At 41.4% G+C, this 27767-nt stretch overlaps 1 protein-coding gene and 1 pseudogene across 2 annotated transcripts in view; both read right to left on the bottom strand.

Annotated features, from left to right (window-relative positions):
• Nucleotides 1–27767, bottom strand: part of IGF2BP2 (insulin like growth factor 2 mRNA binding protein 2) — a 158423-nt gene that overhangs the window by 44980 nt on the left and 85676 nt on the right. The window lies entirely within an intron of this gene.
• On the bottom strand, nucleotides 1187–1328 carry LOC115292996 (annotated as a pseudogene).

Here is a 27767-nt window from a genome sequence, read left to right as displayed (position 1 = left end):
TACTTATGGCTCCTATATTCTTCAGTTTCTTTATGCAAATAATAGTAGCAAATACAAATTCTTTTCTTCTTCTTACAGAAATATTTGAATATTCTACAAACTCTCTGCATGTTTTTTCACCTTAACAGTACACTCCTAGAGGTCTTCCCATGCTGACAGACAGGGACACCTTCTGTTTTATACTATATGGAGGTGCCAAAGTGCATTCAACCTATCCCCTTTGGGCCTTCTCTTGCCTTTATAGTCAGAGTATTTTTCTGTTTTTCTGGGACATCCTCCTGGCCAGATAACTAAGCAATTTTCACTGTTTCTTGTTTTTATGTAAACATTAAAATTACATAGGAAAAAAAGAATAGAAACAGGAGGATAAGAATTTTCTATCTTCATGAATATGTCAGATCCTTTAAAGAAAACACAAATCAGCACTTAAATATTTAGAAAGGTTATTTTAATGGAAGGACTTGGCATTCAATTCCCCTAAACATCCATTTTGGGGGGGGGGGTTGCAAGAGAAGGGATATAACAGCAAAACTGTACCTGCCATTACTTTATTTCTGGTGTTAGAGGTCCCAAATAGGGACAACATACAACCACAAGTTTTTCTATGGCTTTAAACTGGGCAAGAGCCCCAGAAAGAAATGTTAACAATTCATGCAGAGAGGAAAAGGAAGAGAGGTACACAGAAGAAACATGAAAATAAACAATCAAGTAAATCAGGGGCTCCAGTTTTCTCAATGTTTTTATTGAATGCAAGAGGGGAGCACCTCTATGTTCTAGATTCTATACAGTCTACTTCTAATTTTTAAAAAATAAGAATGCATTCATGCTTTACTATAGGGCAAGCCAGTCTATAGAGAACCTCTAATCTTGTATCAGGATAGGAAGGAGGAAAAAGAACCAAGAACTAATTTCTATGAAGTCTCTTCCCTGACACTCTTTGGCAATAGTTCATAATAAAATTGCTGACACCATCTCATGTAGTGGCTCCATGGAATGCTCCACAGAAGTCACAAGTCTAACTATTTATAGAAAAGACATGAGAATTTACAAGAAATCTAATATTTTTAAAAAATATAATTTATTGTCAAATTGGCTTAAATACAACACCCAGTGCTCATCCCAACAAGTGCCCTCCTCAATGCCCATCACCCATTTCCCCCTCTCCCCACCCCTCCATTCACCCTCAGTTTGTTCTCTGTATTTAAGATATTTAAGAGTCTCTTATGGTTTGTCTCCCTCCCTCTCTGTAACTATTTTTCCCCCTTCCCTTCTTAAACTGATAAGAACAGATACTACAGTGGATTTTAGCCAAAAGGCCAAGAAGTGATCCCCCTTCCCTTCTTTACGCAGAAGACCCCATGGTCTTCTGTTAAGTTTCTCGAGATCCACATGAGTGAAAACATACAATATCTTTTTCTGACATACTTAGCAAAATACCCTTCAGTTCATTCACACTGCTGCAAATGGCCAGATTTCATTCTTTCTCATTGCCAAGTAGTATTCCATTGTATATATAAACCACATCTTCTTGATCTATTCATCAATTGATGGACATTTAGGCTCTTTCTATAATTTGGTTTTGTTGAAAGTGCTATTATATATTTTGGGATACATGTGCCCCTGTGCATCAGCACTCCTATATCCCTTGGGTAAATTCCTAGCAGTGCTATTGCTGGGTCACAGGGGAGTTCTATTTTTAATTTTTTGAGTGAGCCTCTACATTGTTTTCCAGAGTGGCTGCACCAGTTTGCATTCCCATCAACAGTGCAAGAGGTTTCCCATTTCTCCATATCCTCCCTAGTCTAGTCTCCTGACTTGTTTGTTTTAGCCACTGTGACTGGTATGAGGTGGTATCTTGGTGTGGCTGTGATTTGGATTTCCCTGATGATGAGTGATGTTGAGCAACATCTCATGTGTCTGTTGGCCATCTGGATGTCTTCTTTGGAAAAGTGTCTATTCATGTCTTCTGCCCATTTCTTCACTGGATTGTTTTTTGGGTGTGGAGTTTGGTAAGTTCTTTATAGATTTTGGATACTAGCCCTTTATCTGATAGGCCATTTGTAAATATCTCTAAGAAACTGAATATCTCTAAAGAAAATTATTTTTTAGCTCCAAATATAAACACCAACCCTAACACTAAGAATTTATTAGTATAAGTCTTTCTGAAAGAAACAGATTCATGAACACAAAGATTTGAAAAAAGACTACTGTAGCATTGTTTATGATGACAAAAACGGCAAACAATCTAAATATCCACCAATAGGGAAATGAATAAATGAATCATAGGACAGCTACGAGAATGGTATATTATACATCTTTTAAAAAGAATGAAGTAGCGGTGCTTGGCTGGCTCAGTTGGTAGAGCATCCAACTCTTGATTTCAGGATCAAGAGTTCAAGCCCCATGTTGGGTATAGAGATTACTTTAAAAAAAAAAAATGAGGTTGACATATAGTTATGGTCACAAGGAACCATCCAAGGCATGCTATTATAAGAAGAGAGCTAATTATAGATTAGGAAGATCCTATTTTTTTAATTAATAATTTTTAATGTTTATTTTTGAGAGAGACTGTCAGCAGGGAAGAGTCAGAGAGGGAGGGGACAGAGGATTTGAAACAGGTTCTGTGCTAACAGCAGAGAGCCTGATGTGGGGCTCAAACTCATGAACCCGTGAGATCATGATGTGAGCTGAAGTTGGATGCTTAACTGGCTGAGCCACTCAGGTGGCCCAGGCAGATCCTATTTTTAAGTGCCCAAACATACTACATGCTATTAAACTGTGTGCTTATAAATGCGTTTAAAAAGGTAGGTAAAAGTAGCTGGTGAAAGGGGACATACAGGACATATACTGTGAATTTTAACTACTTCCGTTGTTTGCTTTTTTTAAAAATGAGAATGTACTCATGCCTTGTTTTAAAAAATTAACAATTACCCCCTACTAAGATTGCTTTAATGAATACACAAGATTTATTTTTGAAAAATATACTAGAACCTACTAAATTAAAAAAAAAAAACAAAAACCAATCACTTCACTTTTTCCATAACTAGGTTGGGTGTTCTTGAAATTGTATTTAACTGGAGGAGGCAAGATGGTGGAGAAATAGGGAGTTCCTTACTTCCTGCCTGCATCTCTCCAACTAAGAAGCACTGCAACCAAAGGGCGCTGAACTGCAGGAGTCTGTGAGGAAAAGAGACAGAGAGTCCACTAAGAAGACAGCCTCATAGGTGTGTGATTGCCAACTGAGGAAGATAAAAACAGGCCGGGACACGGAGGCATGGAGGGGAGGGAGCCCCCTCTGTGGAGAGACAAAGGGAAGTGAAAGAGCGGCTGGGGAAGTATAGAACTGTCCCTGAAGAAGAGAAAAACCTTGCTGGGGCAGAGAGGGACCTATCATCCCATCTCTAACCGCAGAGCTTTCAGAGAGAGATCCTATCTCTAACTGCAGAGTTTTCTTTGGGCTGGGTGCCCCAGTCCCAGAAATTCCCTCCAGGATAGATGGTACTCAAGGGACACAGTTGGCATCAGGAGGAACCACTCCCCTACCCGATCCCCGGCTAGGAGGTGCCCCAGCTTGGGCTTGCAGGATTACATTTTGGGCAGTATCATTAATGGGCATGGAGTAAGATCTGGAAATCAGACTGGGTGTGAGACATAGAACACAGCCCACCTTGGCTGCACCTGCAGCACAGCTAGATTGGATCCAAAAGAGTGATTTACAATGCCTAGTTCAACAAGGGACTTGGGGACCGCCATTTTCCTCCCCACAACCACCAAAACAGGGCCTCAGGAAGTGTCCCACAGGACCCACAGTGGAGGTGAGACCCACCTACGCCGAACCACATCCATCTGTGCTGAATAGATGCCTTTTTTTTTTTTTTTTTTTTTTTTTACTGGAGGAGACTGGCTAGATGCTGCTGAAACAGACCCTCTCCCAAGACCAGCATTGATGCATTGCTGTGATTAACTCTGGATCAATTTTTGCTATTCAGATATGCTCTCCCTTATCTCATTCTTATCTCTTCCCTCACAGGACTGGGTATTCTGGTTCTAGGTTTGCTTCAAGAGGCGTATTTAATCCATTCTCTTGATGCATGTTCTACACCTCCATCCTTACCTTCCTTTCTCTCTGAAATAATCAGACTACATAGTTTCTCTGGGTAACATTATCTTCATTTTTTTTTCCTCCTCACCTCCTGCTGTATTCTTTCTCTCTCTCTGAATTAAGCCTTTTAGTCCCTTTGCATGGTCAATGTTCAATTTCTTTCTCCCCACCCATCATTTCTCTCTTTGTATATGCTCTTCCATCAGCACTATCTCCACCCTGCTCTTTATTTGCAGCTGGCATATTTGGTTTTATGCTTAGACTGTCCTTTGTCTTTTGTTTTGTTTTTTTCTGTTTGCTTGTTTGATTTGTTTGTGCATTTGCGTGCTTTTGTTCCCTGTTTGTCTGTTTTCCTTTCTAGGGCTACCTCAAGAAACAAACCAAAGTACACATGATAAAGAGTCCCAAATATCACTATGAGTAAGGAAATAAAATAACCAAAGGCACAACAAGAGAGACTAAGGGACACCATTAAATGAACAGTTCCTGAATGGACAGGCCCTGGACAGTCTATGAGCCTCCTTTAATATGGCAGTACTCGTAGGTGCAGAGCGCATAACAATCTTTTAAAACATACAAGAGAGTAGGGGCGCCTGGGTGGCTCAGTCGGTTAAGCCTCCGACTTCGCCTCAGGTCAGCTCTCACGTTCGTGGGTTCGAGCCCCGCGTCGGGCTCTGTGCTGACAGCTAGCTCAGAGCCTGGAGCCTCCTTCCAGTTCTGTGTCTCCTTCTCTCTCCGCCCCTCCCTCTCTCATGCTCTGTCTCTCTCTGTATCAAAAATAAATAAACCATTAAAAAAATAAAAAAAAGCATACAAGAGACAGAAAACTAGCCAAAATGATGAAACGAGAGAACTCTCCTCAAAAGAAAGTTCCAGGAAGAAATGACAGCTAAAGAATTGGCCAAAACAGATATAAGCAACATAATTGAGCAGGAATTTAGAACAATAGTCATAAAATTAATAGCGGGGCTTTAGAAAGTCATAGAAGACACCAGAGACACTATTGCTACAAAGATTATGGACCTTAGAAATAGTTATGATGAATTAAAAGATGTTATACATGAGGTGCATAATAAAATGGAAGTGGCCACTGCACAGATTGAAGAGGCAGAGAGGAAAATAGGTGAATTAGAAGACACAATTATGGAAAAAGAGGTAGGCGAGAAAAAAATCAATTGATCCAGGAGGATGAAAGGAGAATTCAAGAATTGAGTGATGCAATCAAATGGAACAACATCCGTATCATAGGAATTCCAGAAGCAGAAGAGAGAGAGAGAAAGGGGCTGAAGGGGTACTTGAACAAATTATAGCCAAGAACTTCCCCAATCTAGGGAAGGAAATAGACACTGAAATCCAAGAGGCACAGAGAACTCCCCTCAGAAGTAACTTGAATCAATTTTCTGCACAACATATCATAGTGAAACTGGCAAAATATAAGGATAAAGAGAGAATTCTGAAAGCAGCTAGGGATAAAAGGGCCCTAACATATAAAGGGAGACATATCAGGGTGGTTGCAGACCTATCTACTGAAATTTGACAAGCCAGAGAGAAATGGCAAGAAATCTTCAATGTGATGAACAGAAAAAAATTGCAGCCAAGAATCCTTTACCCAGCAAGCTTATCATTCAGAATAGGAGAGATAAAGGTTTTCCCAAATAAACAAAAATTGAAGGAATTCATCTCCACTAAACCAGCCCTACAAGAAATCCTAAGGGGGAGTCTTTAAGGGAAATGTTGCAAGGAACAGAAAGTACTAGAGACATCATTACAAGCATGAATTCTACAGAGAACACATGACTCAATAACACTGAATTGTAAATGGACTAAATGCTCCAATCAAAAGACATCAGGTAGCAGAATGATTAAAAAAAAAAACAACACCAAAATCCATCTATTTCCTGTCTGTTGGGACCTCATCAGATAAAAAGTTTTTGCACAGCAAAGGAGACAATCAATAAAACTAATAGGCAACTGACGGAATGGGAAAGATAATTGCAAATGACATATTGGATAAAAGGCTAGTGAACTCACCAAACTCCACACCTGAAAAACAAATAATCCAGTGAATGGGCAGAAGACATGAATAGACACTTCTCCAAAGAGGACATCCAGATGACCAAGAGACACATGAAATGATGCTTAACTTCACTCATCATCAGGGAATTACAAATGAAAACCACCCTGAGATACCACCTCACACCAGTCAGAGTAGCTAAAATGAACAAATCAAGACTACAGATGCTGGTGAGGATGTGGAGAAATGGGCACCCTCCTACACTGCTGGTCAGAATATAAACTGGTGCAGCTGCTCTGGAAAACGGTGTGGAGGTTCCTCAAAAAATTAACAATAGAATTCCCCTATGACCCAGCAATAGCACTGCTAGGGATTTACCCAAGCGATACAGGAGTGCTGATGCATAGGGGCACATGTACCCCAATGTTCATAGCAGCACTTTCAACAGTAGCCAAATCATGCAAAGAACCTAAATGTCCATCAATGGATGAATGGATCAAAAAGATGTGGTTTATATATACAATGGAATACTACATGGCAACGAGAAAGAATGAAATCTGACCATGTGTAGCAATGTGGATGAAACTCGACGGTGTTATGCTAGGTGAAATAAGTCAGGCAGAGAAGGACAGACACCATATGTTTTCACTCATATGTGGAACAGGAGAAACTTAACAGAGGACAATGGTAAAGGAGAAGGGGAAAAATAGTTAAGGAGAGGGAGGGAGGCAAACCATAAGAGACTCTTAAATACTGAGAACTGAAGATTGAGGGGGGTGGAGGAGAGGGGGAAAGGGCTCATGGGCATGAGGAGTGCACTTTTTGGGATGAGCACTGGGTGTTATATGGAAACCAACTAGACAATAAAGTATAAAAGAAAAAAGTGTGATTAAAAAATCATATTTCACAGAATATTAATTTAGCAAACTCTGTTCCTAATATATAATCCATCAAGCTCTGCCTGGTCCAGATTACCCCAAATCTTAACTAACTGGGTCTAAAACAATAATGTTTCCCTATAATGTCTCATGTCAAGAATGCACATCGGACAATCAGTTTGGGAACTGGAATGTTCATTAATCAGGATTCCAGGAGAAATAATCCCTAAGAAAGCTAGTGTATGGCATCTCTAATCTTAGGTCTGGATGGAAAGGAAGAAAAGGAATGGAGAACTAAAAAAGGAACTGGAGATCAATACAGAACCAATTAAACTGATCCTCTGGTAACTGGGAAGATTATCCTGAACGATTATGTTTCAGGATCAGGAGTGAGCAGGACCTGTGAGTTCTGCTAACTTCCACAGCGCCATCTGGATGCTGTGCCTCCTTCTGGCAAGGAGTTTGGGGGAGACCAGGGATGCCTGTTCCCTTCAGCCCCCAGGGAGGGATTTCCACATGCCCTTCAAACCCCGCCTACATGTGCAGAGACTTTCCCAGGTGGCTCCAGGCAGAACCGTCTCCTCTGCACTCTTCAGCTTTCATAACAGCTCACTCTTTCTGCTGCAATTATTTATCTGCTGGGGCGGTCACACTCCCCCACCAAACTTCTGCTAGGTGGTAATTTCCTCAAGGACAACCTCTTTGTTTACTGGTCTTCTCACAGGGCCAAGTATCTAGGGTAAAAGGAGAACATGGTACCCGAAGGGCTGGGAAAAGCCCTCCTGATGCTAACTGTAGCCTGCCTATGATGGATATTGCCCTCACATTACGCTGGAAGGCCAACTGTTTATTTCTCCTTTGCCAGGTAGTCAAGAGAAGAGGGAAAGGTTCTTTTCCCTCTTTCCTTTTTGAAATCTATTAAAGTCTGTCCTGCTTTAAAAAGCCAAATTTATACAGTAACTCAGGAAAATGGTTTTAAGAAAATAATTGTTTACTTTCTTTCTCTTTCCCTTTCTTTATCTTCCTTCCTCTCTCTTTTTCTCTCTCTCTTCTCTCTTCTTTTTAAGTCTATTTTTGAGAGACAGAGAAAGAGTGAGCAGGGGAGGAGCAGAGAGAGAGAATCCCAAGCAGGCTCTATGCTGTCAGCACAGATCCTGAGTGAGGCTCAAGCTCATGAACCACAAGATCATGACCTGAGCTGAAATCAAGAGTCGATGCTTAACTGACTGAGCCATCTAGGCACTCCTTTCAGTGGCTTTCTAAAGCACAAATATGACTGGTTACTCTTGCCTTTTTTGACTCCCTGTCACCACATCCAAACTCCCTTTCATAACCTGGTTACTGCCTACCTCCTTCCCTATCTCTTTATGTTGCCAAACTGCCCAAACTTTGGGCGCTTCTCCCTTCATGAAAAGCAGTATGTTACACCTGCAGCTTATATTCATGCTTTCGATACCTTCCATCTGCCTTAAAAACAGAACTAAAGAATTTGCCTATTGTAGATACCTCAGTAAGTGAAATCATACAGTATTTGTCCTTTTGAGTTTGGTTTATGACAGTTTGCATAATGTTTTCAAGGTTCATCCATGTTGTAGCATGTATCAAAATTGTATTCTCTGTCCGCGTCAGCAGTACATATACTAAAGTTAATCTGTTAGGGTTTTTTTTTTTTTTTTTTGAGAGAGAGAGAGAGCGAGCGAGCACAATCAAGCAAGCGCATGCACAAGCAGGGCAAGGGCAAAGAGAGAGAAAGAACTTAAGCAGGCTCCATGCCCAGTGCGGAGTCTGAAGGAGGACTCGATCTCACGACCATGAGATCATAATCTGAACCTAAGTCGAGAGTCAGCCACTCAACCAACTGAGCCACCCAGGTGCCCCGTCTGTTAAGGTCTTATATTTATTTCCTTTTAACTTTTTTTCACATGAAGGAATGTTTTGGATTTTTACCAATTTTAAGAGAATTCACCCAGACTTTTACACTGGTCAAGTCAATTAGATCTAGATCAGTGGGTTGGGGGAAGAGGGAACAGGTAGTTATTATTTATTGGTGCAGAGTTTCTGCTTGGGATGATGAAAGAGTTCTGAAAATAGACAGTGGTGGTGGATGCGCAACACTGCCAGTGCCCTGAATGCCGCTGAACTGCACACTGAAAAATGCTAAAAGCAACTTGGTAATAAACTATTTAAAAAAATGGCTAAAACAGCAAATTTTATTATGTATTTTTTACCACAGTAAAAAAAATACTATACAAAAAAAGAGCAATGCAAAGGAAACAACATGAAATTTTTTATGAGACAACCAGTCTGGACTCTTCAAAATGTCAATGTCATAAAAAATCCAAACATTGTAGAAGAATTTCTCTAGACTAAAAGAGAATAAAGAGATAAAAGGAAAAAAAAAAACCCAAGGGGGACAGGGGAACAAAAGTACAAGAGGGCAGTAAGGAGCATGGTTTTGACTTTTTTCTTTTTCATTTTAATCAAAAGCAGAGCAAGACCCATAGTCAAGCAGAGCGTGCCCTTTAATGTAGATACACAAGGTCTCCCCTAGTGGCTTTGAGACTTAGAATTTTAGAATTTCCCACTCTCATAATTCAAGTAAGCACTTTGGATGAGAAAAGGAAAGAAGCTCAGACAGGAAAGGGGGGATACAGCCCTCCCAGCCATCCTGGGGATGGACTGAGGAACTTGGCTACTCTGACTTTATATTTTGGCTAATCAGTGATTGTAGTATACATATACAGACCATCAAGTCTTAAAGAACTACAAAACAAAATATACTTAGCCCCAGCTCACCTAATTCTAACCGACCTGGTTGAGCTAGAGCTTTTCAACATCTAAGTCCCTCAGAATATTTTTTATGACTGTTATTACCTATGTACTGTAGATGCCCAGAAAAAACAGAAAGTTCCAACTTGAGTGAATTTCAGATAAACTTGATGTCCATTGTTATGAATTTCAATAGCCTGACAGAAATTATTTTGTGTGGTAGAATTTGTATCTTAAAATAAGTAGCTAAGGATTTGGGGAAATACAATCATATTTAATTATCATGGAATTTCTGTGATTATGAAAAACCATTTTACCTATATTTGGGGGAGAAGGAAGTAAAACACATGCTTGCATGTGCAGAGGATATGGTGTATGGTAGTTAGCCACAAGTCTGATCAGCCACCTTGGGAATTCCAACCCAACCCTTAACCATGATGGGGGCTTGAGTGGAGAACAAAGTTAACATAAATGTGGGAACCCAGCTCATAAGACCTCAGGTTCCATTTGAAAATTAGGCCATCTAGGGACTAGAGGATTCCCAGGTAAACTGTGGACAGAAGAGGTAACAGAGAAAGTAGAGTCCTATGAAAGAGTTCTGTAGGGTTCAATGAGGGATTCTACCTAACTAGGTCCCATCTGTTTCCATAGCAATTCTAGCTGCTATCAGATGACACACAGTCCTCACTCTGGAGGGAAGTCAGAGCATCATGGATTATCTATAGAGTGCAATGTATGCTAACCAACTAGGACTGTGGGAGAGCTAGACTAAACTAAACCCACCATGATTCTCGTGTGGCCCTCCCCGACCATATAGTGCTCGAGTCAGACTCCACTGTATCCCATGCACTCATTAGTATGTGTTTAAACCTTAAAACTTAGAACTTCTGGACAGTCTGTACAAAGGATCTTCTGTGTTAAACTGAATTAGGACCTAGAGTTGCTCAGGGAAGCAAATGAATCACCAATGATAGCCAAGTCCAATCCTGTACTCAACTGTCACTTAAATCCCCCTTTGTCTCTTTGTGTGTCTGTCTGTCTCTCTCATACACACACACACACACATACACATAGGCAGGGGACAGGGAATGATTAAAAGGCAATTAAACAAGTTGTTTAGTCACTTTGTTACAAAATTATTAAGAACAATTGCCTTTGCCTCTATGGGATCTAAAATAAATATAATAGTTATCAGAAAACAATGCTTTCAATATATAAACTGCTAAAAAATGAACAAGAAAAGTTTAGGGATTTTGTAGGAGGAAATATTATGTGATCAAAGTCTTTGTGAATATTAGCACTGTTATGGGCCAAATCATAAAAGGACTAAATCAGATATGATTGTGGTGACCTATTCCAAAGAGTTTTTTTTTTTAAACTTTTTTAATGTTTTATTTTTGATACAGAGAGAGACAGAGCATGAGAGGGGGAGGGGCAGAGAGAGAAGGAGACAGAATCAGAAGCAGGCTCCAGGCTCTGAGCTAGCTGTCAGCACAGAGCCTGATGCGGGGCTCAAACCCACGAAACGTGAGATCTGACCTGTGCCAAAGTTGGAGGCTTAACCAACCGACTGAGCCACCTACGGACCCCCCAAAGAGTTTTGAGCCAGTAGAACTGCAGCTAAAAACCTGGTTAACTTCCTTTCCTCTATAAACTCAAGTCCACAAAACCATAAATCCCTAAGCGGCCCTAACATACTCATGCTTCCCGACATTCAGGGGCAGGAGCTCATGAAAGTCCACTGCTTGAATGGGAAAGAAGTCAGTGAACATGATAAACAGTATCCCAAGACTTCGTAATTCAATCTCCTACACCCTCTCAGTCTACTAGCTCATAAAAAAAACCTTGACTTTTTAAGAAGTTGCTAACACAATTCCAGATTTCCCTTTTTGAGGAAAACACTGGGGATTCTTAATTGTTGCTGAAAGAGGGAGAAGGAGAGAGAGAAAAGTCAATGGTATGATTTATGATGATTAGATGTTCATGAGAAGACTGGCCAGACTGCTACTACTGGGCAAGATGGGGAAGTAACTCCTCTACTGGGAAGGGGTACGGGAGTATAATTTGCATTAAAAGATCATTAAGTTTCATTTCAATTGCAGGATTCTACAAGTCCTCTGGAAATTGAAAGTTTAAAATAATCTCCTGTTAAAAGTAATCACTATATTACACAGAAACCAACTCGACAATAAACTATAAAAGAAAAAAATAAGTAATTAGTATGGGGGACCTGGCTGGCTTGGTCAGTCAGTGGAGCATGCAACTCTTGATCTTGAGGTTGTGGGTTTGTGACCCATGTTAGGTGTAGAGATTACTTAAAAATCAAATCTTAAAAAAGAAAAAAAAAAGGAATCAGCATGCTTGACTTTGTACACTGACATGACCATATACTGTGCTAGTGAAGAAGATAACCAGATTTCTCAGAGATTCAGGATTGTAGCTCTGTGAAAAGGAAGTCAAGGGGCGCCTGGGTGGCTCAGTCAGTTGAGCATCTGAGACTCTTGGTTTAGGCTCAGGTCATGATCTCACAGTTCATGAGTTTGAGCCCTACATCAGGCTGTGCACTGACAGAAGAGTCTGCCTGGGATTCTCTCTCTCCTCCCTCTGCTCCTCCTGCTTTCTCTCAAAATAAAGAAATAAACTTAAAAACAAAAGGAAGTCAGTATCTAAAATGTTCTCTTTTTTGATCACATTCACTTTTTGGCAAAGGGGCCCCTTTTACTGGAATAGTGGCAAAGAGTAGAACAATTTGAACTAAAGAAAAAGAAAAAAATCTAAATAATTATTTGGGGAAAATTAATATTTGTCTTTGCCAAAAACTTCTCTAGGAAATTAAAATAAAATGAAAACAAAAAAACCACAGGAAAATTGTGACCTACTCTTATCAAGGTTTATGTACAATTCCTTACAGATAAAAATAGCATCTTTCCCATCTACCATCCCCCTCCTTAATTCATTTTGTGACATGATAGAGAAAAAAAAAGTTTATCTCTAGTTTTACAAGAACTTCTCCATGTGCTTCACTGAACACTTTCTTCCCCATCCAAGTTATTTTATTTAATGAAGTCTAATAAAGGTTCAGAGGGACACCTGAAACATTTTAGCAAGTATTTTCAGCAAGAAGCTTTCCCCAAACCACCACCACTACTTCCCTTAATGGATTTTTAAAAAGTTTTTAAATGTTTTTATTTATTTTTTGAGAGACAGAGACAGAGAGGTAGAGAAAGAGAGGGAGACACAGAATCCCAAGCAGGCTCCAGGCTCCAGGCTCTAAGCTGTCAGCACAGAGCCCAATGCAGGGCTTGAGGCTACGAACTGTGAGATCATGACCTGGGGTGAAGTCAGACGCTTAACCAACTGATCCACCCAGGTGCCCCCTTAATGGATTCTAATAAGCGTCTCATTTAAGCCTTAACATTCTCCCTACATGAAGTAGGCATTGTTATCCCCATTTTTCAGATAAGTAAACTGAGGAGTTGATGAGTTCCCTGCCTGCACCTCACAGATAGGGAGTGATATTTGTGACTTGTGCTTTGCAAGTTTAAATCTTTGCTCTTAAAATGTCACATTGGAATTGTGAATTCACCAATAACAAAATTTACACTTTTTATATGTATTTCAGTACAATGAATTTTGGACAAGATATGCTCTTTCAGGCAAATTCTAGGAAAACGGGTCTTAGGAATGGACTTCTATTGAGCCTTTCCCACTCAGGGTCAAACTCACTGTAGACTCTAACCATAAACACCTCCTCTAGGAAGGGTTATTTTGAAAACTTCACCATAGCAGCTCATTCTTTGCTCCTCAAAAGAATTTACTTACACATAAATGTCCTTTAGAGGAGGTAATAAAGGCATTACCTAGTAAACGCCTTCACCAGGTCAGCTGACTCCTGGTTGACAGGCCCTCTTGGTTCATGGCTGGGAGCCGTACATACCTCTTTGCAAAGGCCTGAGGGGTGGGGAAATCTGCTTCATAGTTTTTCTTAGTAACACTGGCCACAACCAAGGCTGTGCTGAGTCTCATGAGGCAAGATGAAGTTTGAGAACTCTCTCCCAAATACAGATTGCTGTATGGGGAGAGGTGGAGTGGATCCCAGACAGGGAGACACAGTCCTCAGAGGGCTAGAAAGTTTATGTGTGCCAGAGTACAAACATGAATTTGGAATTCAGTAAGGTGAGATTTTGAGAGGTTAAGGCTAAGTGTTTGTGAACTAAAAATCTGCACACCAACTTCCAGCTTCTCAAGATCTAAACAGAGTAAGGATTTTCCTTAATGTTTTCATTCTGCTGTGATGAAGATCCCAGTTAACAAAACCAAACTGTGTTTCTACAGAAGTGATTAGTTACTCTTTACAAGGCCCTCAAACTCATTATCTGTAATTAAGACTAACCAGGGTAAAAACACATATTTACACATCATAATTTGAGCCAAGATAAATGATATACATAAACATGATGCAACACAAGTTATAATCTGAGTGTATAAATGTTTGCCTTGTGTGGCGCATGGTAAACACAGAATCATCTTTGTAGAGGCAAAGGGAGCCACATGCCTCGTCACCCACAACTGTGCCATCCTTCCAGCATCTCTCCATTTTCAAATAATTGCTTTCTTTAATTCCAAACACAAATCTGTCCCACTCCTTCCTTCCTTCCTTCCTACCTGGTCCTTTTTCATTTTTTTCCCCTTCACAGCCCAAGCAGTGTCTGGAACAGAGCAGGTGCTCAGCAATCAGCAAATTCACCAGAAGCATTTGTTGCTGACAGCTGGCTTCTTTTTCCTGGCTCACTCCATCCCATATTCTGACTTCCAACTATAAGAAGAATATGTGCTTACTGAAGACACCGACTGGTCTTCCACCAAGCCAATTTCTTCCCCTCCAGTTTATGCTCATTGACTCAATGCAAGAGGCTGCTGACCGAAAAATATAGGAGAAGGTATTTCCTAACACAGTAGTCACTACATACATTTCCCATGGTTAGATGTAATGACTCATATAGAGGTGGTGTTTTTACCCTCAAGACAAGAAATGCGTCAGCATGCCTTGACTTACCGAAGAAAGTTTCACAATTAACACAAAAATTCAAGCCAGAAGCTCTGAGTCCTCAATGTCTGGGAATGAGTGATAAACCAACAACATTTTACTTCTTAAAAGAAGGAATTATTCCCAGCAGTTTTAAAAGACTTTGATCATTTCATTAGAGTCATGATGATGATTAAGAAAAATTAAATTCAGGGTGCCTGGGTGGCTCAGTCGGTTAAGCGTCTGCCTTCAGCTCAGGTGATGATCTCACAGTTTGTGAGTTCAAGCTCCACATTGGGCTCTCTGCTGTCAGCACAGAGCCTGCTTTGAAACTTCTGTTCCCCTCTCTCTCTCTCTGACCCTGCCCTGCTCACACATACACACACACTCTCTCTGGGAAAAAAAAAAAAAAAGAGTGACATCTCACCTATACTGGGAGATGGGATAATGTGAACAATTCAAAACACCCATACCCAAATGTTCTGACAAGAGATTAAATAGAGGACATTTTATCCAATTTTGAAGAACAGGGTAATTTCTAAGATTAAAGTTAAAACTTTTCCAGATTCATTTCACAATGTTCACTAAACACCTGTTATATGCCAAGCATTTGTCTTAGGTTCTGCAGTATATTAGTAAACAAAACAAATGTCCTCATGCTGTTTATGTTCTAGGGAGTAAAAAGAGGAGACAATATTGACCTCAGCAAGCCTTAGGACTCTCAACTTAATTTCACCAAAACATGAAAGCACTTAAAAGTTGGTACCTTGATCTAATTAAACAGTTAAGGAAAAAGGCTAACTCTGCTTTTTGCTAGCAAATTTTTTAGATTTTAGTTAGAAGTGAACAAAGTATCTTTAAACACCTATTTCTGCATAGTATTCTTATAATGTAATTGCAGCTGTAACTGCAGCCCCCGTGGTACTGGACCCCCTCATGTTTTCTCTGCTATACAAAGGGGTGCTCTGGAGAAGATAAAAAAGATCATTGGAAAAGTTATTTATCAAAATTGGGAGAGGAGCCAGACAAACAACTTTTCACACAATGCCAATAAAAAGATAAACACAATTCACAGGATACAAAGGAAAAAAAAATCAGTGACTAATTGGTATCTCATAAAGTGCTGCTGAAAAAAAAAAGGAAAATCACTAGCTCTTAAAATTATGTGATTCGAATATGATGCAATTTGCTTTTCGAATCCTCAAATAGTCAACCTTAAAAGCATATGAATGAGGGGCACCTAGTGGCTCAGTCCATTGAGCATCTGACATGCTCAGGTCATGAGCTCACAGTTCATGAGTTCAAGTCCCGTGTCGGGCTCTGTGCTGACAGCTCAGAGCCTGGAGCTTCCTTCAGATTCTGTGTCTCCTCCTCTCTCTGCCCTCTCCTGCTCATGCTCTGTCTCTCTCTCCTCAAAAATAAATAAACATTAAAAAAAAGAGCGGTGCCAGGGTGGCTCAGTCAGTTAAATGTCCAACTTTGGCTTGGGTCATGATCTCACAGTTTGTAGGTTCCAGCCTCGCATGGGTCTGTGTGCTGACAGCTCAGAGCCTGGAGTCTGCTTCGGATTCTGTGTCTCCATCTCTCTCTGCCCCTCCCCTGCTCACATTCCGTCTCTCTCTGTCTCAAAAGTAATAAATATTAAAAAAAAATTTTTTTTTAATGCAGAGCTTAAAAAAATAAAAACAAAACATGAACGAACCGGGGAAAGTGTATAAATTGTTCTTATTTTATAAAGGATTCATTTATGATCCCTTTACATCAATTCTGAAATGAAGCAAATGAGCAGGGAGATAAGTTCAAATATACAAATTTGATTTATAACCAATTTTGAGAGGCTAGACGTTTGCACAGAGAACTTTTCCCACAAGTGCGAAATGCAAGGTTCATGAACTGTGCCCTTCTTCAACTAGACACATCCTACCCCTACCCCTGCACATCCACAGCTTCAACCTGGTGGCATGTACACAGCAGTCGTTTCATAAACTTAGTGAATGAATGAATGTGCACGACAGGGTTAACATCTCTGGCACTTCAACACAGAACTCCTTCCAGCTGCTGATTCACACTGTCTTCCGAGTTCCCTGTCTTACAAAGACTGTAAACAGAGCATCTGTCTCGGTTGGTTCCTGACTTTTCATCATTTCCTCTTAAGCCAGCATCATTGGCTGGGTGGGCCCCAGCAAGATCCATCAATGGGAAGTGGCACAGAGGCATCAACACCTGACTTGAATAAAGGTGAACAACCTACCTGACTCAGCAGGTAGCCAGAAGAGGTCCTGCAACCACAACTTCAAATTCCTTTTCCCTTCTCTTTCTCCTTCCCTGGATGCAGTGGAGTTGCCCCCCCTACTTCCAGATCCTGCTTCTTCCTTTGCCTGGGAGCCAGGTCCTCAGCAACATGTTTGGAGGAGGGAAGAGGGTTCGGTGAATGCCCACCCCTCCGCTGTTCACGGAGTCCCAGTCTCCTTAGTGTTGTAATGAGCTACTGTCCTCCCCTCTTCTTTGTCCCTCGCCAAACCCTGAGGAATTATGAGGAAGTATTCTGTGAACAGCATGCACACTACAGAGTGGGCAGTAGGGTTATTTTGATAGACGCATGACAGTCTCAAACTGTGCTTGCATCTCTCATTGCCAGCTTTGGTCGGGATGTGCCCAGGAGAGCCAGTTTTCCTAGGAAATGTGAATGAATCTGACTTCATCTTGATGAGTCACAACTATGTGACTGCATGGAGCCAGCAGTGAGCCAGGACAGAAGTTACTGAAGTTCTACAGAGTCACCTGAGGAGTCAGGCTAAAACATCCATTTCAGGATAATTTTAGAAGCTGAGGAGTACAACTGGCAAACTAAACTGATTATTGTGTTTCGATGAGAGTACTTTTGTTCCTTGGTGGAAAAGACAAAACTTGTAGAATTTCCTAGAAACTTGTGGAAATGCAAACACTTTATATGCCAGTATCTGTAAACAAAAAGACCTGATTTCTTAAAGAAATGTGATTTAAGAAAAAAATATAAATTTATATATATTCCCTGGATTTTCTAACTCAATAATTCTCCCCATCCCTAATAAAACATTTTGTTACCAGAGACTCCCATTACTTCAGCACAACAGAGAAGCAGAGTAGAAGGCATGCTCTGCTGAGTTGGAATCCGGCTCCCTTTCTGACATGTTATCAGACAGATGTCGGGCTAGTCCTTTAAGCTCTCTGGTTAGTGTCTCAGACATGAGACAGTTAGACTAGATGGCAGACCAAATGTTTTCCCAAACTAAAATTCACTTCATTTTAGCAGCAAAACAAAACTGTCACAAAGAGAAGGTAAGGAATAGAAGAGGTATCTCATGGGCCTAAAGCTACAAATAGAAATGCAAAGCTTGCATTAAAAAATAAACTTTTTTAAGTTTAAGGGGCAGAGAGAGAGAGGGAGACAAAGAATCCGAAGCAGGCGCCAGGCTCTGAGTTGTCGGCACAGAGCCAGACGCAGGGCTCAAACCTATGAGCCACGAGATCATGACCTGAGCTGAAGTCAGATGCTCAACCAACTGAGCCATCCAGGCACCTGTTTGGGGCACAATTTTTAAACAAACCAATAAATAAGTTAGATGACAGTGTCTATGATATGTCATTTTATTTACTGATTTGTCAGTGTGGAGCCCAAGGAGGGGCTCAGTCCTACAATCCTGGGATCATGACCTGAGCTGAAATCAGGATCCAGGTGCCCCCAGAGTCCACAGTGCTTTATAACTGGATGGCTTGCAATCCAAAAAGAGTGAGTTTTGACACTACCTGTATCATAACCCATGCCAACAGCCACAATTTACCCCATTTATTCCCTTTTCTACCTTATTACAGAAGTGTTAGGTTCACACTTTCACTACTGTCAGTGTTACTCCTGCCCAATCTCTGGTACCTGGATTTTGAAGGTGTGATGTTATTTCATGAAATTTACTATGAATGGAGGCTATGGCACAGATAAGAAGGAGCTTGTCCATTTCCCATAGGTGTATGTTGGTCTTGGCATGGGACTGTAAATGAAGAGACTCTAATTGCCTCCAAGGAATTCCACTGATGTCATAAACCATCAGATCAAAGCCTATGTTTCCACTACACTGAAACGGAGTTCTGGCCCATAATTCAGATGTCAGTTAATTAGTATAGTAGTGATACCCTATTTGTTATCGCAACTTTGATCTAAATAGTTCTGAAAAGCCCATATTCATAGTTTTTTCAAGTTTATTTATTTATTTTGAGAGGGAAGGAGGGGCAGAGAGAGAGGGAGACAGAGAATCCCAAGCAGGCTCCTGCTATCAGCATGGAGCCGGACTCGGGGCTCAAACTCATGGAACCGTGAGCCAAAACCAGGAGTCGGATGCTTAACCAACAGAGCCACCCAGACACCTGCACATTCACATTTTTAAAGTAACATGCTTTAGCAGTAGGTGAGAGAGACTTAAGGCATGGCACATTTATTGGAAAAGCAGCAATGTTCAGTTTGATTTAATGCAGACACCAGTAGATAATTCTCCAAGGTCCTTCTAGAACAAGGGTCTAAGTTACAGGGAAGTAAGAGAGACTTCACAGGCAGGGGCTAGAGGATGGGAGGGGATGGGGAAACACCAGAAGGAAATGGGTTTGTATTACAGAGTTCTTCCCAGTGACTTTTAGACAGTGATTCTGCAGATTTCAGCAAATCTAAACACTTACACTTACCATTAAACTGGTTTCTTTCAAACAAATGTACTTTTTATAAACAAATATAAACTACAGGGGTTCCTGGATGGCTCAGTCAGTTGAAGGTCCAACTCTTGATTTCAGCTCAGGTGATGATCCCAGGCTGGTGTCAAGCCCTGTGTTGGGCTCCAAGTTGAATATGGAGCCTGCTTAAAATTCTCTCTCTCTCCCTGTCCTTTCCCTGGCTCACACTCTCTCTCTCACTCCCTCTAAAATAGCAGAAAGAAAGGAGGAGGGAGGGAGGGAGGGAAGAAAGGGCACACATTCTATGCATAAAGTTCAGCAGATACGAAGGGTGTAGTAGACCAGTTCTCCCTTCTGTACCTGTTCTTCTGCCCTCTTGTTCTTGATACCAATTTTTAAAATCATTCCAGAATATTCTGTACACAAGCATGTGTGTATATATTTTTTCCCAAAAATAAAAATGTTAGTGCTCTGTATATGTTTTCACATGGAGATTGTTTCATACTAATATACATAGAATTGTATTATTCTTTTTTGATAATTGTATAATAGTCAATTTTATAAAAGTACCATAATTAATTTAACTGGTTTCTTGACAGACATATAATGTTTCTATTCTTCTATTTCAAAACAAAGAAACACAAAAACCTAAATGCTGTTATAAAGATCTCTCTATCTGGCTACTAATCTTGCACATGTGACTGTATCTTGGAAGATGAGCCCCTGGAAATAGAATTACTGGGTCCCATAATGTTAAAATACAAATGCAGCATTGTTTCTCCACACATCTGAAAACACAGCTATCAAATTTTTTATTTCTGCCCGTTCAGAGATGAAAAGTACTATCTTACTTGCATTTTAATTACATATGAGGCTGATCATTTTTCCTATGTTGAAGAACCTCCCTCACTTCACTGGGAAACTTGACAGAATTCTTCCCTGCTTTTCTTCAGTATTCTAGGCAGTGACTTCTGGATTTGATTAACCTCACTCATTTCACTTACTTGACAAATACTTTGTCAAGTATTTATAATGCTAGACATCATAGAGATGAAAAGCCAGTTCTCTACCATGAAGCACTCACTGTCTCACAGTCTCACAGTCTCTGGTGGTCAGGCAGGAGGGGAACCCAGCAAGGGCCCCCAGAGGCCCCTCAGCCAAGTCCTGAGCATCAGGAGACAGAACGGGCCACATGAACAAAGGTAAGGGTTGAGAGTGTAAAGAGGTCTAGAAGCAAGGTCACAAGTAGAGAAGGGTCTAGAAATGCCTTCCGAGTCAAGGGAATGAGGTACACAAAGGCATGGTGGCCAGGTCATGTTATTTGAGAAGAGCAAAGAATGCTTCCAAGGAAGATCAAGAGAGCAGGCTGGGGAGGTTGGCAGAACTATTTCCTGAGTTGGACCATGAAAATGATGAACCTTGCACCAAGACCCAGAAATGAAACATCAAGCCCTTTGCAGGGTTGGTGACCACCAGGTGAAACACTGGAAACACAAAAACATAGCTATTAGCATTAACTTTCTTTTCAGAAGCTGTTTTCTTTCTTCTTGCTGGTTTCTTTCCTCAGAAAAAAAGAGCCTTGTGGCTCTGAAAATCTGGGTATGAGCATAATCCTACCCTTTCTTGCGGCTGTGTGCACACCATCACTGGGGAAATTTGCTGACCATCCTCACTTCTCCTTGATATGGGGCTGCCAGGTATTTCTAACTAACAAATTAAGTGCCACCAACTACATTTGTAATACACTTCTCTGTTTCTAGCAGGTATTCACCATACCTACTGAGATTATAATAGATGAATCTATTAAAAAACAGTAAGAGTGTTTTAGGCTAGTGAAAAGTAGGATTCAATTAACATGAATTGATTTAAAAAAATTTTAATACTTATTTTTGAGAAAGAGTATGAGCAGGGGAGGGGAAGAAAGAGAAAAACAGACAGACAGACAGACACAGGATCCAAAGCAGACTCCAGGCTCTGAGCTGTCAGCACAGAGTCCGACACAGGGCTCAAACCCATGAACCGGGATATATAAACTGAGCAGAAGTTGGACGTTCAACCAACTGAGCCACCCAGGTGCCCCTATGATTGATTTTTTTAAACAAATGCACTATAGTTTTTTAAATCCACATAAATAATGCCTCTGTCAAAGTCATGCTCTTAGAAGACTATTTACTTATCCCAATAAGGATTCCTCTCCCCAGTATATTTTTGGATTTTAAAAAATATTTTTTAAAGTATTTTGTTTTGAGAGAGAAACAGAGTGCAACCAGGGGAAGGGGAGAGAAAGATGCAGATACAGAATCCAAAGCAGGCTCCTGGCCCCTACTGTCAGCACAAAGCCTGACATGGGGCTCGAACCCACAAACCATGAATGAGATCATGACCTGAGCAGAAGTTGGATACTCAACCCACTAAGCCACCCAGGTGTTCCGTGTTTTGGATTAATTGATATTTTCTTCAGCAGCTATATAACAAACATTGATCTAGCTGATCTACCTTTGGTCTGTAATGCAATCTTACAAATATGTTGTGTGCTAAAAATGAATATGCCTCTTTTCCTTTATCTTCCTCCTTCTATATTCAACAGAAACAAAACAAAACTCAGAGGTCTCTCCTTACACCTCTGCTAAAAGCACACAAAATCGATTTCCTGGGTAACAGGCTGGCTTACTTTGCAGCCCTTCTTAGATGCCAGGACTGCTGGGCTGGCCACCATATCCATGTCACCAACCTACCCTCATCGAGGATTCACTTCCTACCTTTCTGCATGGAGGGTGGAGAGAAGCAGCACCAGGGAGAACACCCTTGGCTGTACTGAGCTCCCCGATCTGGTTAAGGAGAGGGTATTTACACAGGGTCAGGCTGGTACATGGGAAAACCAACCCCATTGGAGTTGGCTGATCATCAGAATGAGGGCAGGGGACATACCTTCATTTCCAGGTATTGTCTGGTTAGCATTAGGTGCCAGCATCAAAATTTTACCTGGACTTGGTGGGGAGGCTGCCTATCCTGGCAAGGTCAATGCTCCAACAGCTCTTAGCTACTGCCTTCTTTCTTGCATTTATCTTCACCCTCTGTTTCCATCTCTTCTACCCAGCCAGACTTTGCTCCCTGTGATTTCTGCACCTCATTATCAAGCACTTTCCATCCTCAAGGGAGGACTAGCAACGAGTGAGTAGGTGTCAGGAGGAGCTGCCTTGTAAGCCGATGTAATAGGGCCTCTCAATTCAAACCCACTTTGGTCAGGGCAGGTCATCTGAATGTGAAGAGGCCACTCCATCTCTTGCAGCACTTTGATGGACAGAGAACTCTGAAAGTTCATTCCCCAAGGGCTTGAGACCCAAGTTTATTGGGAGGTCACAGGCAGAGTGGTGAGGTGCCAGGATGTTGAGCATGGGGTCACCACCCAGATATGTGGCTATGGCAGCCTACTTCATTTCCTGGGGCCAGACGGCTTCTACGAACCTCTTCAGTGTCCAGAATTCTCCAGTCCTGCCTGCTGTCTTCCCTCAAAGACACATAGATGCCTCTTCCTTCCATAGAAATCTGTACAAGAACTAAGTTGTCCAGGCAAAAGAAAAAAAAAAGAAAGAAAACTTTTGAAGCAAGAATTTCTATGCTGTGAGTGGTTTATTCTGAGAAATGAGACTCAGAAAAGTCTTAGAAATCTTCACTCAATGACATAGACAGACTTTAATCTGTTAGCCAAGAAAAATGGTTTGTAATGGTTAGAAGAAAAGAACCCCATGGCTAAGAACTTGTAAAAACATCTGTAACAAACAAAAGTTCTAAAGGAAAGACTATGAATCAGCAGGATCACAGGAGGTAGAGAGTGAGCTTTGAAATGGTAGAGAATGAACCAGCTTAAGGGCAAACAGTGCAGAATGGGACTGCGGGAGGTGACACGCACAAATCCATGCAGAACCCACAGCCAGCAGAGGACAAGCAGACACAGTCTCACCCAGGCCTGCACCACTGGGTATAGCCTTGTCTACCATACTGGTATTTCCCACATGGGCAGTGGGGGCTACTGAGATCCATCAGTCTCAAGTCCAAAAGCTCCGGTCTTGGGAGGTAGAGAAGGAAGTCAGAATGAACAGGAATTACATTTTCCATTCCCTTCACTGACAGTTATGCACAAGCTGTAAATGCAAAGAGGTGGTCGATGTAGATGGAAGACTCCTGTTGTACTCTCTCCCTTCCAGGAACACAGTCCAGGAGGTAAGAAAGAAACCGGACGCCAAAACCTATCGCCCAAGGTACAGTCAAGGATAAAACCAGTGCAGACTTCACCACTGCAAAGCATGTTTATGCACACCATCTTGTTTAAATCTTTCTTAAAAATTATTTATTTTGAGATAGAGACAGGGGAGGGGTAGAAAGAGAGAGGGAAAGAGAATTCTGAGCAGGCTCTTCACTGTCAGAGCAGAGCCTGATGTGGGGCTCGAACTCACCAACCGTGAGATCATGACCTGAGCTGAAATCAAGAGTTAGACGCTTATCCAAGCCATCCAGGTGCCCCACAGCCATCTCATTTAATTCTCACACTGGCCAGTGGGCCTGTAGAGAATGCAAATAACTTGCCTAAGGTCCCTCAGCTGTGATGAGATGGGGCTGATTATAGAAATTTCACAGATGAAACTGTAAGAACTGTAAGAGACATTATGAAGTTACAGGGTTCCAAGGACAACAGTGCCCATGCGAGGAATAGGCATTGTGTTGGGTACCCTATGAATACTAAATGCAGTGCCTAAAAGAGCCTCACATTGCTGCAGCCTGGCTCTGTCAATATGTGGCACCTATCTGCTGCATGAATGAAGGTGAAATAAGTATAAAGTGCTTGCCCTTTGCACTTCCAAGGTGAAGCAAGGAATCTGAACATAGATCTGATGCCCAAGTCACTAGTCCTTTCTTTCTTTTTTTTTTTAATTTTTAAATTTTTAGTTTTGAGAGACAGAGGCAGTGTGAGCAGGGGAGGTCAGAGAGAGAGAGGGGGAGGTACAGAATCCGAAGCAGGCTCCAGGCTCTGAGCTAGCTGTCAGCACAGAGTCTGACATGAGGCTTGAACCCACAAACCATGAGATCATGACCTGAGCTGAAGTCCGATGCTCAACCGACTGAGCCACCCAGGCGTCCCACTAGTCCTTTCATTCTGGTAGTTTTTTTTAGGTGGAACATGAGACACATAGTTCCATGTAATAACTGCAGGAGGTGAGCAAATACAACAATAAAAAGCAACATATCACATTTGTCTTATTTTCTAATATTTCTTTGTACATCAGGGAAAAAGTCCGAGGCTGCAGCTGGACAGTTTGTAATACCTCTCCAATACTAATCTTCTTCCCTCTTTAAAAACGGAGATGATGTTAGGCTCAGAACCTTTCAACAAGCAATAGTAGCTAGAATTTAGTAACATTTTATTTACAGTGTATTTTATACTTTATGATTACTTTTCATTTATTGCAAATGGGACTGGTTTTCCATTTACATAAATAATATAAAGTTTCTATTAAAAGTAAACTTAGGTTAAGTTTTTTTGTTTAAGTAAGCTCTACACCCAATGTGGGGCTTGAACTCATGACCCCAAGATCAAGAGTCACATGTTCTACAGACTGAGCCAGCCAGATGCCCCAGAACTTAGCCAGGTACCCCTTCATCAAGGTTTTTAAAGGGGGATCACTTTAAAGGAAAATAAAACAGTTAATATGAAGGTGGTGGAGATACAGCAGAAAACATTAAAGCAGTACATTGACAGCTGAAATTTGGGAAATGTTATTCTACATCACACTAGCCCTCAGAATACAAGCCAGCAATCTGAACACAGATCTGATGCCCAAGTCACTAGACCTTTCATTTTAGTAGTACTGAAGTACTCCGGCCTTTCCCCAGTCTGAATTAGTACTCCTTCATGGGTAGGGTAAATGAGATAAGTAATGTTCTCTTGAACCCTCAACTATGGGGCTGCAGGATTCCCAGCAGGCATGTCCCAGGCATGATCTCCTGCATGGGCTGCAGGAATGAACATCATGTATCCAAGCTGGCAAACAGTGACATGAACAGGTGTGAGACGTGGATATTAACAAATGTTTGACCAGAGTAGGGGCCAGCAAATTATGGCTGGCAAGCTACATCTGGTCCAAAGCCTGTTTTTTGTAAATAAAGTTTTACTGAAACTCCCACTTCTTTACACACTGTAAACATATTGTTTACATACTTAATGCCACTACAGCAGCAGCACTGAGTAGTTATAATGGAGACCATGTGCCACAGAGCCCAAGACATTTACTACCTGGCTCTTTACAACCCCCCAAAACCCCAAAACCAAACAAACAAAAAAACTGACCCTTGCACTCAGGAGGCCAAGTGTTGTTTAGCAGAGCCAAGGAAAAATGTGAGTGTAGCTCAAGGCCCAAAACAATAATTGTGACAGAAATTAAGTCAGAGACTGCCCCCTGAAACTGGAAGATAGGTAGGAAGAAATCTGAATGAAAAGCTGAAGCAGGATGAGGGGAAGAGCCAAGCCATGATCAAAACTTGAGAAGCAAGAAAGATGAACAAGGGGCAAGGTAACACAAGAGATAATGGTTCTGCATCTTTTGGTATCAAGAACTACCTTTGTTATGGGCTATTCTGGACTTCCCAGACCTTCCCAATTGCTGCCTTTTGCAGCTTAAAGGAGCCTCATCCTTGGGAAATCAGGGCCCACCAATCATGCTTTGCCAGGTGGTATTCTGCTTGAACCAAGATAGAATTGTGATGGTCACACATGAGCTTGGGTGGGGAGAAGAAATAACAGATTGCATTTAAGCAAGGGCCAGCAGGGCACACCTAATGAGGAGACAGGTGAACACCAGGCTGGGACAAGCGCAGAGACCTTATTTTGTGGGGTGAGGCACTGCACTAATGCAGCAGGCACTTGAGCAAGGCAGTCATCTGTAACTCCAGTTATTTGTGAGGCAGAGAGTGGGGCATGACACAGCTCAATGAAACAGTAAAATACTACCTATCTCTGGGTAACAATAACATAAAAGACAAAATGGACTGGGTTTGCTAGAATAAAGATGTCTATCACTAGAATGTGGAAATGTGCTGCAGCCACAGGCTCAAAACACCTATGCCAGCTCTTTGTTCATGGGCCTCATCTCATCTGCAGGGACATTCCTAGGAGTTAAACAGAAACAAGACAGGGATGACTCTAAAGTGACCAGGAGTGTTGAGTGGGGAGTAAACGATGGAGTACAAATAAGTGGGCCTTGTTAGAGACAAATTCAAATGAGAGAGGCAAGCTGTACTGGACCCAAGGGCCAATGATACATAACCTTGGTGGGGAGGGCAGCAATTTGTAGCTCTCCCAATTTCTGTGGTGTACATACTCTTAGCATAGCTAATTTAAAGCCACTACCACGATCTCACCACATGGAAGTTGGACAGGGATGTACCTAACGGAGTCTGGTGAGCAGAGCGAGCCTTCTCTGGCCAACCAGCGGACACTCAGCGTGTTACCTACAGCAGCTCTTACCTAGATGATGTGCGGGGACACAGGGAACTCAGAAGTCATGCTGCTGAAGCTCCTTCACCCACCTAGCTGTCGAGCCTGAGATCTCTCAGGGAACATTCTTAAAAGGTTTTTGAAGAACCTTACTTCCAAATCTCAGAATAACTTCCCTTTTCAGATAAGGAAACAGGTACAGAACTACAGAATTGCTCATGCTGGAGTGCGTGGCAGGGCTGGGAGCATGCTCTGCACCATATAAACAAACTCTGAAACCAAAAGAGGAGTTTCTATAGAGTAAGAAGGCAGACCACAGACAGATCACATCCAAGTGCAGCTAGTACAGGGCTGGCAAAGTACTCCAAGGCTGGCTGGCCTGGTTAAAGAAAAGGAAGGTGGTCAAGGACACCTAGAAGCCATGTGTGTGTGCATATGTAAGTGGGTAGATGTCATAAAGCATTCCCAAGTGCCACTTCCTAAGGACTATCAATAGAGCAAAACACTCCAGGCATCTTATTCAAAATAACAAAAAGTCAGTGTGTAAATTTTAACCAGGTAAAATCACATGTGAAAGGATAGGTTCATACTCTCTTCTCCTTCCAGGTGAGTATTTTTTCCTGTCTCTTATTTTTATGGTTAACACTTTTAATTTTGCTACATGCTCATCTCAGCAAATGAACTATAAATTTTATTGGAAATCAATTCTTTCTCCAAAAACTGTACGTTTGTGCTGGTTTCCTTCAGACTAATAAAACGCTATTTATCAAAACCTCAAGTATGTCTCTCATGTA

This window comes from Suricata suricatta, chromosome 5, assembly GCF_006229205.1.
Source record: "Suricata suricatta isolate VVHF042 chromosome 5, meerkat_22Aug2017_6uvM2_HiC, whole genome shotgun sequence".
Classification (NCBI taxonomy): domain Eukaryota; kingdom Metazoa; phylum Chordata; class Mammalia; order Carnivora; family Herpestidae; genus Suricata; species Suricata suricatta.
The sequence above is the reverse complement of the archived record's forward strand: the minus strand, read 5'-3'. Positions and strand labels throughout refer to the sequence as shown.